Source organism: Ranitomeya imitator, chromosome 3, assembly GCF_032444005.1.
Source record: "Ranitomeya imitator isolate aRanImi1 chromosome 3, aRanImi1.pri, whole genome shotgun sequence".
Classification (NCBI taxonomy): domain Eukaryota; kingdom Metazoa; phylum Chordata; class Amphibia; order Anura; family Dendrobatidae; genus Ranitomeya; species Ranitomeya imitator.
The window spans coordinates 476,562,844-476,578,271 of record NC_091284.1 but is presented as its reverse complement, the minus strand read 5'-3'; positions in this window follow the sequence as shown (position 1 = coordinate 476,578,271).

Here is a 15,428-nt window from a genome sequence, read left to right as displayed (position 1 = left end):
TCTATTACCCCAGACCTGCGTGCAGGTGCTCAGCCAGAACCACCATAGAATGGGTCCACTTTCTGAAGATAATACTGCCATAGTGTTCTCACATAATACCGCCATATAGATCACACATAATACCACCATATAGATCACACATAATACCGCCAGTGTTCTCACATGCCGCCATATAAATCACACATAATACCGCCAGTGTTCTCACATACCGCCATATAAATCACACATAATGCTGCCAGTGTTCTCACATAATACCGCCATATAGATCACACACAATACCACCATATAATTCTCACAATACTGATCAAGCATAATACCACCATACAGATCACATAATACCGTCATATAGATCTCACATAATGCCATAATACAGCATGACGCCCACAGCTCCTGTTATCGCACGCATTAAGTTGTGTGTGCAATGGGGAAAGATATGCAGGGGGGAGAGGAGTGCATAGGAGTGGATTAGATACACGGTTCACCACACAGTATCACACAAGAGAGGATTAGATACACGGCTCAGCAGACAGTATCACACAGGAGAGGATTAGATACACAGGTCAGCACAGGATAGGATTAGATACACGGCTCAGCAGACAGTATCACACAAGAGAGGATTAGATACACAGCTCCGCATAATATCACACAGGAGAGGATTAGATACATGGCTCAGCAGACAGTATCACACAGGAGAGGATTAGATACACGGTTCACCAGACAGTATCACACAAGAGAGGATTAGATACAGCTCAGCAGTCAGTATCACGCAGGATAGGATTAGATACAGCTCAGCAGTCAGTATCACAAGAGAGGATTAGATACACGGCTCAGCAGTCAGTATTCCACAGGAGGATTAGATACACAGGTCAGCACAGGATAGGATTAGATACACGGCTCAGCAGACAGTATTACACAGGAGAGGATTAGATACACGGCTCAGCAGACAGTATCACACAGGATAGGATTAGATACACGGCTCACCAGACAGTATCACACAGGAGAGGATTAGATACACGGCTCAGCAGTCAGTATTCCACAGGATTAGGCCGGCTTCACACTCAGCGTATGAAAATACGGTCCGTATATTACGGCCGTAATACGCTGAAATGTCCCGAAAATAGTGGTCCGTAGCTCCTCCGTAGGCAGGGTGTGTCAGCGTTTTTTGCGCATGGCATCCTCCGTATGTAATCCGTATGGCATCCGTACTGCGTGGTTTTCTCGCAGGCTAGCAAAACCAACATACCGCTATAGAAGTGATCCATGTGTCCCAAAAAGAAAAGAAAATATATATATACTGTCTATATATATATATATATATATATATATATATATATATATATATATATATATATGTGTCAGTAGACACATATGTTAGAGAGAAAAGCCGGTAATTCAGTGCGGTGTACAGTAAAATCACACTGACAGCTTACAGTAGAATAGGTAGAATAAATGTGTACACATAGAATAGGTATATATATATGTCAGTGAGACACATATATGTATATATATTAATATTTATTCCAGCGCTATACAGCTTGAAAGCCGGTAATTCAATTACCGGCTTTTTCCTTCTCCTTCCTAAAACCCGACATGATTTGAGACATGGTTTACATACAGTAAACCATGTCTTCTCTCCATTTTTTTTGCAGATTCCACACTACTAATGTCAGTAGTGTGTATCTGCAAAATTTGGCCGTTCTAGCTCTTAAAATAAAGGGTTAAATGGCGGAAAAAATTGGCGTGGGCTCCCGCGCAATTTTCTCCGCCAGAGTAGTAAAGCCAGTGACTGAGGGCAGATATTAATAGCCTGGAGAGGGTCCACGGTTATTGGCCCCCCCCTGGCTAAAAATATCTGCCCCCAGCCACCCCAGAAAAGGCACATCTGGAAGATGCGCCTATTCTGGCACTTGGCCACTCTCTTCCCATTCCCGTGTAGCGGTGGGATATGGGGTAATGAAGGGTTAATGCCACCTTGCTATTGTAAGGTGACATTAAGCCTAATTAATAATGGAGAGGCGTCAATTATGACACCTATCCATTATTAATCCAATACTAGTAAAGGGTTAAATAAAACACAAACACATTTTTTTAAATTATTTTAATGAAATAAAAACAATGGTTGTTGCAGTATTTTATTCAACGCCCAATCCAGTCACTGAAGACCCTCGTTCTGTGAGTAAAAAAACATAATAAACCAACAATATACTTACCCTCCGCAGATCTGTAACGTCCAACGATGTAAATCCTTCTGAAGGGGTTAAAACATTTTGCAGCAAGGAGCTGTGCTAATGCAGGCTGCTCCTCGCTGCAAAACCCCAGGGAATGAGGCTAAAAATAGATCAATGATCTATATTTAGCTTCATTTGCGGTGAGGCGCCCTCTGCTGGCTGTTCATAGATCGTGGGAAATTACCTAGAAAGCTCCCTGGCTTTCTAGGTAATTTCCCACGATCTATGAAAATTGCGCGGGAGCCCACGCCAATTTTTTCCGCCATTTAACCCTTTATTTTAAGAGCTAGAACGGCCAAATTTTGCAGATACACACTACTGACATTAGTAGTGTGGAATCTGCAAAAAAAAATGGAGAGAAGACATGGTTTACTGTATGTAAACCATGTCTCAAATCATGTCGGGTTTTAGGAAGGAGAAGGAAAAAGCCGGTAATTGAATTACCGGCTTTCAAGCTGTATAGCGCTGGAATAAATATTAATATATATACATATATGTGTCTCACTGACATATATATATACCTATTCTATGTGTACACATTTATTCTACCTATTCTACTGTAAGCTGTCAGTGTGATTTTACTGTACACCGCACTGAATTACCGGCTTTTCTCTCTAACAGCGCTGCGTATTTCTCGCAAGTCACACTGCTTGTCCGTGTGTAATCCGTATTTTTCACGCTTCCATAGACTTTCATTGGCGTATTTCTTGCGCAGTACGGTGACAAACGCAGCATGCTGCGATTTTGTACGGCCGTAGAAAGCCGTATAATACTGATCAGTAAAATACGGCAAATAGGAGCAGGGGCATAGAGAATAATTGTGCCGTATTTTTTGCGAGTTTTACGGACGTAGATTCTGCGCTCTTACGTCCGTAAAACTCGCATGTGTGACGGCGGCCTTAGATACACAGGTCAGCACAGGATAGGATTAGATACACTGCTCAGCACACAGTATCACACAGGAGAGGATTAGATACATGGCTCAGCACAGTATAGTGATAGATGCAGGGTCTGATGTCCTGTGAGGAGCTGCAGTGAGAGGTCGAGCAGCACAGAGTGTCCCCCTTCCCCCTCTGTTACCTCTCTGCAGCTCCTGATAAGAGGACATAAGACCACAGCACTTCACCCTCTCTAGAGATTCAGCGACACACCAGGCAGCAGAGGACAGGGAACGGCCGCTGAGTGTGAGGGGAGACAGATGGAGCTGCTCCTCCAACAGCGCAGCTCTCAGTCACAGTGGAGCTCACAGATACACTCCACTGTAGGCTGAAGCAAGATGGCGCCGATCTCCTGCCTCTGCCGTGATGTGGAGACAGCCCAGGGGGCGTGGCCACATCAGAGCAGAGAGCAGCTGAGCTCATAATACATTACTAGCTATGGGGTCGCCTCCCGACTACAGCTGTCTATGTCCAGAGCAGCTGTATGTGAAGACTGTAAGTGTCGTGCAGCTACACTTACAATCCTGCAAATGAAAATGGCGGCGCCCAGTGGCAGAAAAAAAAATGAATAAAAAAAAAACAATAAATACTATGCACTTGAAAATAACTTACAAAAATAAGGAATTAACCCCTTTCTGCCATTAGACGTACTATTGCGTCCATGTGGGGTGGGCTTTACTTCCCAAGGATGCAATAGTACGTCATATGCGATCGGCAGCGCTCACGGGGGGAGCGCCGCCGATCGCGGCCGGGTGTCAGCTGTTTATCGCAGCTGACATCCGGCACTATGTGCCAGGAGCGGTCACGGACCGCCCCCGGCACATTAACCCCCGGCACACCGCGATCAAAGATGATCGCGATGTGCCGGCGGTACAGGGAAGCACCGCGCAGGGAGGGGGCTCCCTGCGGGCTTCCCTGAGCCCCCCGCAGCAACGCGATGTGATCGCGTTGCTGCGAGGGTCTCACCTCCCTCCCTGCTCCCTCCAGCCCTGGATCCAAGATGGCCGCGGATCCGGGTCCTGCAGGGAGGGAGGTGGCTTCACAGAGCCTGCTCAGAGCAGGCACTGTGAAGGCTGCAGCGCTGCATGTCAGATCAGTGATCTGACAGAGTGCTGTGCAAACTGTCAGATCACTGATCTGTGATGTCCCCCCCTGGGACAAAGTAAAAAAGTAAAAAAAAAAAATTTCAAATGTGTAAAAAAAAATAAAAAAAAATATTCCAAAATAATGAAAAAAATATATATATATTATTCCCATAAATACATTTCTTTATCTAAATAAAAAAAAAAAAACAATAAAAGTACACATATTTAGTATCGCCGCGTCCGTAACGGCCCGACCTATAAAACTGGCCCACTAGTTAACCCCTTCAGTAAACACCGTAAGAAAAAAAAAAAAACGAGGCAAAAAACAACGCTTTACTATCATACCGCCGAACAAAAAGTGGAATAACACGCGATCAAAAAGACAGATATAACTAACCATGGTACCGCTGAAAACGTCATCTTGTCCCGCAAAAAACGAGCTGCCATACAGCATCATCAGCAAAAAAATAAAAAAGTTATAGTCCTGAGAATAGAGCGATGCAAAAATAATTATTTTTTCTGTAAAATAGTTTTTATCGTATAAAAGCGCCAAAACATAAAAAAATGATATAAATGAGGTGTCGCTGTAATCGTACTGACCCAAAGAATAAAACTGCTTCATCAATTTTACCAAACGCGGAACGGTATAAACGCCTCCCCCAAAAGAAATTCATGAATAGCTGGTTTTTGGTCATTCTGCCTCACAAAAATCGGAATAAAAAGCGATCAAAAAATGTCACGTGCCCGAAAATGTTACCAATAAAAACATCAACTCGTCCCGCAAAAAACAAGACCTCACATGACTCTGTGGACCAAAATATAGAAAAATTATAGCTCTCAAAATGTGGTAACGCAAAAAATATTTTTTGCAATAAAAAGCGTCTTTCAGTGTGTGACGGCTGCCAATCATAAAAATCCGCTAAAAAACCCGCTATAAAAGTAAATCAAACCCCCCTTCATCACCCCCTTAGTTAGGGAAAAATTAAAAAAATGTATTTATTTCCATTTTCCCATTAGGGCTAGGGTTAGAGTTAGGGCTAGGGTTAGGGCTAGGGTTAGGGCTAGGGTTAGGGCTAGGGTTAGGGCTAGGGTTAGGGTTAGGGTTAGGGCTAGGGTTAGGGTTAGGGCTAGGGTTAGGGCTAGGGTTAGGGTTAGGGCTAGGGTTAGGGCTAGGGTTAGGGCTAGGGTTAGGGTTAGGGCTAGGGTTAGGATTAGGGTTAGGGCTAGGGTTAGGGCTAGGGCTACAGTTTGGGTTGGGGCTAAAGTTACAGTTAGGGTTTAGATTACATTTACGGTTGGGAATAGGGTTGGGATTAGGGTTAGGGGTGTGCCAGGGTTAGAGGTGTGGTTAGGGTTACTGTTGGGATAAGGGTTAGGGATGTGTTTGGATTAGGGTTTCAGTTATAATTGGGGGGTTTCCACTGTTTAGGCACATCAGGGGCTCTCCAAACGCGACATGGCGTCCGATCTCAATTCCAGCCAATTCTGCGTTGAAAAAGTAAAACAGTGCTTCTTCCCTTCCGAGCTCTCCCGTGTGCCCAAACAGGGGTTTACCCCAACATATGGGGTATCAGCGTACTCAGGACAAATAGGACAACAACTTTTGGGGTCCAATTTCTCCTGCTACCCTTGGGAAAATACAAAACTCGGGGCTAAAACATATTTTTTGTGGGGAAAAAAAAGATTTTTTATTTTCACGGCTCTGCGTTATAAACTGTAGTGAAACACTTGGGGGTTCAAAGTTCTCACAACACATCTAGATTAGTTCCCTGGGGGGTCTAGTTTCCAATATGGGGTCACTTGTGGGGGGTTTCTACTGTTTAGGTACATTAGGGGTTCTGCAAACGCAATGTGACGTCTGCAGACCATTCCATCTAAGTCTGCATTCCAAATGGCGCTCCTTCCCTTCCGAGCTCTGCCATGCGCTCAAACGTTGGTTTCCCCCAACATACGGGGTATCAGCGTACTCAGGACAAATTGTACAACAACTTTTGGGGTCCAATTTCTTCTCTTACCCTTGGGAAAATAAAAAATTGGGGGCAAAAAGATAATTTTTGTGAAAAAATATGATTTTTTATTTTTACGGTTCTACATTATAAACTTCTGTGAAGCACTTGGTGGGTCAAAGTGCTCACCACACCTCTAGATAAGTTCCTTAGGGGGTCTACTTTCCAAAATGGTGTCACTTGTGGGGGGTTTCAATGTTTAGGCACATCAGTGGCTCTTCAAACGCAACATGACGTCCCATCTCAATTCCTGTCAATTTTGCATTGAAAAGTCAAACGGCGCTCCTTCCCTTCCGAGCTCTCCCATCCGCCCAAACAGTGGTTTACCCCCACATATGGGCTATCAGCGTACTCAGGACAAATTGTACAACAACTTTTGGGGTCCAATTTCTTCTCTTACCCTTGGGAAAATAAAAAATTGGGGGCGAAAAGATAATTTTTGTGAAAAAATATGATTTTTTATTTTTACGGTTCTACATTATAAACTTCTGTGAAGCACTTGTTGGGTCAAAGTGCTCACCACACCTCTAGATAAGTTCCTTAGGGGGTCTACTTTCCAAAATGGTGTCACTTGTGGGGGGTTTCAATGTTTAGCCACATCAGGGGCTCTCCAAACGAAACATGGCGTCCCATCTCAATTCCAGTCAATTTTGCATTGAAAAGTCAAATGGCACTCCTTCGCTTCCGAGCTCTGCCATGCGCCCAAACAGTGGTTTACCCCCACATGTGGGGTATTGGCATACTCAGGACAAATTGTACAACAATGTTTGGGGTCCATTTTCTCCTGTTACCCTTGGTAAAATAAAACAAATTGGAGCTGAATTAAATTTTTTGTGAAAAAAAGTTAAATGTTCATTTTTATTTAAACATTCATAAAATTCCTGTGAAGCACCAGAAGGGTTAATAAACTTCTTGAATATGGTTTTGAGCACCTTGAGGGGTGTAGTTTTTAGAATGGTGTCACACTTGGGTATTTTCTATCATATAGACCCCTCAAAATGACTTCAAATGAGATGTGGTCCCTAAAATAAAATGGTGTTGTAGAAATGAGAAATTGCTGGTCAACTTTTAACCCTTATAACTCCCTAACAAAAAAAAATTTTGGTTCCAAAATTGTGCTGATGTAAAGTAGACATGTGGGAAATGTTACTTATTAAGTATTTTGTGTGACATATCTCTGTGATTTAATTGCATAAAAATTCAAAGTTGGAAAATTGCGAAATTTTCATAATATTCGCCAAATTTCCGTTTTTTTCACAAATAAACGCAGGTACTATCAAATAATTTTTACCATTGTCATGAAGTACAATATGTCACAAGAAAACAATGTCAGAATCACCAGGATCCATTGAAGCGTTCCAGAGTTATAACCTCATAAAGGGACAGTGGTCAGAATTGTAAAAATTGGCCCGGTCATTAACGTGCAAACCACCCTTGGGGGTAAAGGGGTTAAAGAGGTTTTTTTTTTTTTTACAATATTAAAACGCGGCACCTTCCCTTTAAAGCACCACTCCAGCAGTACAAACAAAACAAAACGCTGCAATGGTGCTTTAAGTAGAAAATAGGGTTTGTTTTGTTTACTAGCTACAGCGCCACTTCTGTCAATGGGTCATGTTGGGTATTACAACTCAGTACCAATCAAGTCAATAAAGCTGCAATATTGCAACCCATGTAATGCAGGCTGTGCTAGTTAGGTTTTGGGTTACACATTAGGTTGGTAGTATTACTCTACCAGGGATCCTATAGACAGAGCCATTCTCTGCATATTCAGATTTTTCCTTTTTCTATATGTTAGCTTCCAGGAAGAAGAGTAAAGATGGCCATGAGGAAGCGGAAGAGAGAACTGATCGCCCAGTATGAAGAGGAGTGGTAAGTAGATGAGGTTACATCACTGCAGTCATCACAATCCATACACTTACACCGGCAAATCATAGTGACCATACACATCATCACTACACATATTTATACCATTTACAGCACAAAACTAATGTCAGATTCCCATGAGGAGAACACCCAGCAGGATGTAAGTGAATTATGTGTAGCCATAGTACGACCATGTGCATGAGGCCTAATACTATATTATCTACCTCTTCTACCACAGTTCACTGTCTGCCACCCATGACCGCGTATGCCGAGTGCGGTCCTTTCCTACATATATAACCTAACCGCAACACCTGCCCACCGACCCAACCCTAACCCCTGAATAAAAACAAGACTAATTATTCTTTTTGGATATTTTGGCCACAGCGGCCAACTTTTATTAACAAAAAATAACATAAACATAAATACAACAGTATAAACTTTTGAGGGGAGGGTTCTTGGAGCTAAAAGATCTGGCAAACCCCCAAAAGAAGATTGACCACCATATTACCCTCAGCTGTGAAAACCAGCTCGAGGGCACCGTACATCCCGTTCCGGGAAGAGAAAAACCACCAACAGCTCCCAGGGTAAAAACCCCGTCCAGAGCCAATACCAAAATGCCAGATCCAACCCCACCACATTTTTAAATTGCCTATAATTATGCTCCAATTCCTTCCCCCAACCAATCAGCGTCAACTCCAAGAACCCCCACCCCCCCCACAGCCACTGTGACAATAAACAATAACATAAATAATGAACCAAACCCCCGCATACAAAGTGTAATCCCAAATCCCCTTTCAAAATATATATATATATTTTTTTTTATATAACTTCCCTCGCCATATCGATATATGAAATCTTCACCACAATTCTCCCCCCCATTTATTAAAACCCTTAAGTACAAGCCAACAAGGGAGGGTGGGTGGGTCTTCCTCGTCCTGGAATAAGGTAGTGAATGGCGGTTTTCCCGCACTTTCCTTCCTACCTCCCCCTTTCCTAACTCCTCCCCCCCTTGCCATCCTCCTATCCCTAGCCACAGCATTATTCAAAAAGACCGCCCGGCTCAAAGCAGTCATGAGGGGCCTTCACCCAGCTACGCTTAGTTCCAGCCCCCATCTGGAAGTGGCCAAGAGAAGGAAGACAGAAGATGACATCCCCCAGCCAGAACAGCGGGCAGCTTTCACCGCACTCCTTGGTAAGACTCATTGCACATTACAAGGTTTCCAGATATAAAGTATTAGATTATATGACATGTATTTTTATATTAATCTATTTTATGTGTATAATGGTAGAGAAACATGTAGGGAAGTGTTCTCCCTCAGCCTCCTATAATTATACCTAGTATGATACAGCAGACAGGAGCGGTCACTATGTGGTGAACAGTGTCGTGGCTTTGGTTTCACCTTAATAGTGATGGCATATCTTTAGGACAATTCTTCAGTATCTGATCAGTGGGTGTCGGGGGCCAAATTTCCAGCAATCTAATATTCATGCTATTGTGAGGATAATCCATCATTAATGAAATGCTCTAATTTAACAATAATAGTATTAAAAAGGTTTTCATTATAAAGTTCATAGTGAAATGATTCTATTTTCTCATTTTTGTAGAAGAAGAATACATCAGATGTTTTCTAGCCAGGGACAGCTGTCTTAAGATTTGGGACAAGGTATTATTGTAGTGAAGGATAAGAAATCATCCAGATTTGAGAAGATCCATCAAAGGGACATAAAGGGCTTATTCTTATGTAATAGTGGCCAGATATTACCAAACATAGGAATTACAGCTATATATGTTCTGTATTATATATACCCTCTAACTCTGCTTCTCATCCCTCTAGTATCTCCTCGCCATGGTCGTCACTTACAGGTCCTTCTCAAAAAATTAGCATATAGTGTTAAATTTCATTATTTACCATAATGTAATGATTACAATTAAACTTTCATATATTATAGATTCATTATCCACCAACTGAAATTTGTCAGGTCTTTTATTGTTTTAATACTGATGATTTTGGCATACAACTCCTGATAACCCAAAAAACCTGTCTCAATAAATTAGCATATTTCACCCATCCAATCAAATAAAAGTGTTTTTTAATAACAAACAAAAAAACTATCAAATAATAATGTTCAGTTATGCACTCAATACTTGGTCGGGAATCCTTTGGCAGAAATGACTGCTTCAATGCGGCGTGGCATGGAGGCAATCAGCCTGTGACACTGCTGAGATGTTATGGAGGCCCAGGATGCTTCAATAGCGGCCTTAAGCTCATCCAGAGTGTTGGGTCTTGCGTCTCTCAACTTTCTCTTCACAATATCCCACAGATTCTCTATGGGGTTCAGGTCAGGACAGTTGGCAGGCCAATTGAGCACAGTAATACCATGGTCAGTAAACCATTTACCAGTGGTTTTGGCACTGTGAGCAGGTGCCAGGTCGTGCTGAAAAATGAAATCTTCATCTCCATAAAGCATTTCAGCCGATGGAAGCATGAAGTGCTCCAAAATCTCCTGATAGCTAGCTTCATTGACCCTGCCCTTGATGAAACACAGTGGACCAACACCAGCAGCTGACATGGCACCCCACACCATCACTGACTGTGGGTACTTGACACTGGACTTCAGGCATTTTGGCATTTCCTTCTCCCCAGTCTTCCTCCAGACTCTGGCACCTTGATTTCCGAATGACATGCAAAATTTGCTTTCATCAGAAAAAAGTACTTGGGACCACTTAGCAACAGTCCAGTGCTGCTTCTCTGTAGCCCAGGTCAGGCGCCTCTGCCGCTGTTTATGGTTCAAAAGTGGCTTTACCTGGGGAATGCGGCACCTGTAGCCCATTTCCTGCACACGCCTGTGCACGGTGGCTCTGGATGTTTCCACACCAGACTCAGTCCACTGCTTCCTCAGGTTCCCCAAGGTCTGGAATCGGTCCTTCTCCACAATCTTCCTCAGGGTCCGGTCTCCTCTTCTCGTACAGCGTTTTCTGCCACATTGTTTCCTTCCAACAGACTTACCATTGAGGTGCCTTGATACAGCACTCTGGGAACAGCCTATTTGTTGAGAAATTTCTTTCTGGGTCTTAGGGTACCGTCACACAGTGCAATTTTCATCGCTACGACGGTACGATCCGTGACGCTCCAGCATCGTAACAATATCGCTCCAGCGTCGTAGACTGCTGTCACACTTTGCAATCTACGACGCTAGAGCGATAATTTCATGACGTATGTGCGATGTAGAAGCCGTTGGTTACTATGCGCACATCGTATACGATATATGTTACACCATGCAATCATGCCGCCACAGCGGGACACTAGACGACGAAAGAAAGTTTCAAACGATCTGCTACGACGTACGATTCTCAGCGGGGTCCCTGATCGCAGGAGCGTGTCAGACACTGCGATCTCGTAACTATATCGCTCGAACGTCACGAATCGTGCCGTCGTAGCGATCAAAATTGCACTGTGTGACGGTACCCTTACCCTCTTGCTTGAGGGTGTCAATGATGGCCTTCTTGACATCTGTCAGGTCGCTAGTCTTACCCATGATGGGGGTTTTGAGTAATGAACCAGGCAGGGAGTTTATAAAAGCCTCAGGTATCTTTTGCATGTGTTTAGAGTTAATTAGTTGATTCAGAAGATTAGGGTAATAGGTCGTTTAGAGAACCTTTTCTTGATATGCTAATTTATTGAGACAGGTTTTTTGGGTTATCAGGAGTTATATGCCAAAATCATCAGTATTAAAACAATAAAAGACCTGACAAATTTCAGGTGGTGGATAATGAATCTATAATATATGAAAGTTTAATTGTAATCATTACATTATGGTAAATAATGAAATTTAACACTATATGCTAATTTTTTGAGAAGGACCTGTACTTCAGGAGAGCAGGACTGCGATCTTCAGAATATGGAAACTTCTTCTTTCCAGCTCTGTGAGTCTCTTTTATTATTACACATTTATGTCTAGAAATAACTTTATTTTATTGTAAAACCAAAATATCTTTTCTACCACTCAGGTAAAAACATGATAATTGTATTTGTTGTTATATTTCTGTATTTTCTTCTGAAGTGGATTCTAATTTATTTGGTTTCATTTCTCTTCCCTTCAGGTTTTTAGCCAACCAGTTTGAAGAAGACGTGCCATATCAACAGGAGATCTACCGCTGGGCCCTCGGATGGACGTGGAGCATGACGAAGGACCGACTTCTACAATTTCGCAATGTTCTTCTCACCAGGATGGGATTTCGGGCTTGGGTGGATCGAGCCACCTGTGATCTGGTTAGCAATCGTATAAACAATAATAATATAAAGCTGATCTGTAAATAGATATCAGAATACAAACAGTATGCATATATAAATCCCTTAGATCTGATGGTGCTGTTGTACTTACTTTGAAAAAAAAAAAAAAATAGCAATATGGTCATGCAATCCTGATATTAGGGAGAGCATTTTATGAATGCAACCATAGCTGGACTCATGAAATGCTTGTTTTAATATCAAGCAAGAAAACTTCAAAAAGAACCAGTATCATCAGGTCTAAAATATATGCAAATTGGATTATGGTTTATGGGGATATATTCCCTTTAAACTTTGATTATAATCACTTATTTCATTTTAGATCATGGCACAAGACCCTGACCACTGGGCATGGAAGAGAAACAGGAATATCCATCACAGCTGGGCAATCCGTTGGTTCAGGAGGAACAAGGCCCTACCCTGCTCTCTCTGCAACATCGTTCCATGCAACAAGGAGGAAGGTGTGAATGTGTAATGCCTGGAAACACCACTGCTGGACCTACAAGAAGAAGAACATGGCTGGAAGAGGAACATAGCTGCTGGATCCACAAAAAGAAGAACATGGCTGGAAAAGGAACATAGCTGCTAGACCTGCAAAGAGAAGAACATCTAGATGACGTGACGGATGAAGAACTTCAGAAAGGAGAGAAGTATTCTTAATAGTCACACACAGAAAATGCACATCCCACTGTACATAGACAGCATACATACAGACAGCATCGGACTGGAGCATCTCTGGCCCACCAGAGAAAATCATTCTTGGCGCCCACTATGTACCTACATAGAAAAGAATACAAGACCACCAATTGTGTTGTAAAACGCGCTAATATCAGGGTATAATATAAAGCAGTACATGTCTTAATTATGTAGCAGGGGTTGGGGTAGCCTCCCTCATAGAATATAAAGTAGCCCCCTCATAGGGTACAATGTATCCCCCTCATAGTATATAAAGTAGCCCCCTCATATACTATAATGTAGCCCCCTCACAGAATATAATGCAGCCCTCATATAGAATATAATGTAGCCCCCCATAGAATATAATGCAACCAGCCTCAGAGAATAATGCAGCCCCCCATAGGGTATAATGTAGCCCCCTTAGCATATAGTGCAACCCCCTCTTAAGGTATAATGCAGCTCCCCCATAGAATATCATGTAGCCCCCTCATAGGGTATAATTCAGCCCCCTTCAAATAGTATAATGCAGCCTCCCACAGAATATAATGTAGCCCCCTCAGATTATAATGCAGCCCCCTGATAAGGTATAATGCAGTCCCCCAGAATATAACATAGCCCCCTCAAAGGGTATTATGCTGCCCCCCTCATAGGGTATCATGCTGCCCCCCTCATAAGGTATCATGCTGCCCCCATGATAGGGTATCGTGCTGCCCCCTCTCATAGGGTATCATGCTGCCCCCTCTCATAGGGTATCATGCAGCTCCCCATAAGGCATCATGCAGCTCCCCCATAGGGTGCCATGCAGCTCCCCCCATAAGGTATCATGCAGCTCACCCCCTTAGGATATCATGCAGCTCACCCCCATAGGGTATCATGCAGCTCCCCTCTAGGGCATCATGCAGCTCCCCCATAGGCCATCCTGCAGCTCACTCACCCATAGGGTATCATGCAGCTCACCCCCCATAGAGTATCATGCAGTTCACCTCCCATAGGGTATCATGCAGCTCACCCCCCATAGGTCATCATGCAGCTCCCTCCCCCATAGGGTATTATGCAGCTCCCCCATAGGGTATCATGCAGCTTCCCCCAATGGGGCATCATGCAGCTCACCCCCCCATAGGGTATCATGCAGCTCTCCCATAAGTTATCATGCAGCTTCCCCCATACAACCAGGACTCACCGATATGTTAAAAAAAACAATATTCACCTCTCCTCCTTGCTCCCACGCTGATTCCTGTGGTGGCTCTGCTCTGATGTCAGGAGCTGCGCTGCAGTCGGCCTCGCACACAGCATGTACGCAATGAAGTGACGTAATCACGCACCCGCTGTATGTCAGAGGTGAGGGGAATGATGGGAGATGGAGTGTCATCTGACGCTCTCTCCTCCATTAACGTGCACTGGGGGGCGGCGCTGGCGCCGGCACCCCCTGGCTTACGGCCCCATAGTGGCCATGTGGGCTTGGGGCCCTGAGGGAGTGAGGCAGCTCACTTCCCCCATAGGGTATTATGCAGCTCCCCCCACAGGGTATCATGCAACTCACCCCCCATAGGGTATCATGTAGCTTCCCGCATACAACCAGGACTCACTGATATATAAAAAAAAAAATACTCACCTCCCTTCCTCGCTGATTCCGGCACCCCCTGGCTTACAGACCTATAGCGGCCATGTGGGATAGGGAGCCTGAGGGAGCGGGGGCCCTGGTCTGCGGGCCCTGATAGCGGGCAGTGTTAGCCACAGCTTGCAGCAAACACTGCCCGCTATTAAAGTGAAATTAAGTCACTCCTCTCCACGCCCATGGGGTGTGGGGAAGCGTGAATATTTATTTAATTTTAGCAGCGGGAACAGGCTTAGACTTCCTGTCACCCATTGCTGCTCTGCTGGCACCGGAGGCCCCATAGCAGCTGCGTGGTGTGCCGCTATTATGGACATGCTGATCCAGGGGCCCTAAGAAGCTGCTGGCCCTTTATGCCAGCAGGTGCCAGGGCCTGGGCCCACCGGAGAATCCTCCAGTTCTCCAGTGGTCCAGTCCGACCCTACACACAGACACACACAAACACACACAGATACCCCATATGATGTACACATAGACACACCGTATACTTTACATAGAAGGTTTAAGCATAATAACAGATGCTAATTCTTTAGTGTAAGAGCAGTGAGACTATGGCATTCTCTGCTGTATGATGTTGTAATGAGTGATTCATTACTTAAATTTAACAGGAGATTGGATGCCTTTCTTGAAAAGTATAATGTTACAGGTTATATATACTAGATTCCTTGATAGGGCATTGATCCAGGGAACTAGTCTGATTGCCGTATGTGGAGTCAGGAAGGAATTTTTTCC